Source organism: Chelonoidis abingdonii, chromosome 10, assembly GCF_003597395.2.
Source record: "Chelonoidis abingdonii isolate Lonesome George chromosome 10, CheloAbing_2.0, whole genome shotgun sequence".
NCBI lineage: Eukaryota > Metazoa > Chordata > Testudines > Testudinidae > Chelonoidis > Chelonoidis abingdonii.
Window position 1 is genome coordinate 43042608 of NC_133778.1, and position 1678 is coordinate 43044285.

Sequence of the window (1678 nt, forward strand, 5' to 3'; positions counted from 1 at the left end):
AGTGCTAGGAACAGCTAAGATACTGCGCAGAACCCTCAAACTCCCAGGCCTCTGGTAGAGGACCCGAGGTTGAGGAAGACACATACCACCCATAGGGGTGAGAGGGGAATTTATTTTTATTTTTTTTATATATTTTTCTCTTTGCTGCTTGGGGCGGCAAAAAAGCTGGAGCCAGCCCTGCATGTAACACTGGCTCTGCTGAGAAAACCTCCCCTGGAGAATAAATCACAATTCATTCTTGGGCCTCTCCAGGAGATGGCTGAGGTCATTGCAAGAGGCATGATATAGAGCCAACATACTGAACAGAACTAAGAGATTTTATAAAGAAAACTAAATGCAATTTTTTTTCTTGTGGACTAGGCACATCTACCAGAGGAGACAGTTGAGCTGACTTGATTACAGATGCAGTTGAATCAATAAGACTTATTTGTTCTTCTCTAGATGCCTCTTTTCCCATTTCATAAATTCATATTTGTAACAAGAGAAAGGTAAGCAGATATTATTCAGGACAATGTTTTATGCCATATGGATCTTTTCTGGTACATTATTCTCTTCAATAGGCAAGTTTCAGCACTTTTTTAATATACTGGTTTCTCTTACAGCAGTGTGAATTCATTTGGAAATCTATGACAATCAATTAAGTAAATCAGAAAATAGAATGCTTGTAATTGAGATAATCAAGCTATATGAAACCCACCCTGCTAGTACTAATATTCATACATTTTAAGATGTACGTTAATTATATGCAGGGTAATGGGTACAATTAGATTTAGGCTGCTGTTGTAAAAATAGGAGAAATCTGTGACAGTAAGATGAGACATATTTCTAAAACATGAAACTGTCAGTTGCTTTAAAACAGGTCATTATCCCTTTTAAGGTGCAGGTGTTGCTGGGGCCACTTAAGCTGGTCTACACTATGGAGGAGGGGAACAATCTAAGTTACTCAACTTCAGCTACGTGAATACCGTAGCTGAAGTCAACGTATTTAGATTGACTTACCGTGGTGTCTTCACCGTGGTGAGTCAACTTCTGCCACTCCCCCGTTGACTCTGCCTGTGCCTCTCATGGCTGTGAAATATAGGAGTCGCTTGGGGGTCGATTTATATAGACTAGACGCAATAAATCGACCCCCCTGCTGGATCTGATAGATAGTGTAGACATACCCTTAGAGACACTTCCAGGGGGCCTGACAATGCTATGTCTGAATTAGAGTGTCTAAAGAGATGTTGACAGTTGCTGAAAGTGATGACACAAGTAGCAATGCATTTTTGATTTGTGAAAGCTGCAGTTTCTCCTAGGAGGGGGTGAAAGAACCTCTCCCTTAATTTCTGGGAATAGAAGGAACTTTGTGTTACTGAAGTCAAAGGTTACTGAAAGCCTAAAACCAAAGTTCAGTAATCTGGGACTGTTCTGACTGTGCTTCTTTGAAGCAAAAGATAACCCAGTTTATTGACTGTTGATTAGTTGGGTCTCCAGGAAGCCTACAGAGGTGTTGTCTGACATGCCTCTGTCATGGAGGGTCAAATAGTATTCAGATACACAGGGGACTCCACTTTCCCTCTATTTCAATTGTGATACAGCATGGCCAGAGGGCAGCATAAGAGTGTTAGCAGGGGGCCTTATTCCCTGCCAAGGGAGGAAGGTTTGCTTTAGATTAACTAGAGCACCTGACTCCAGT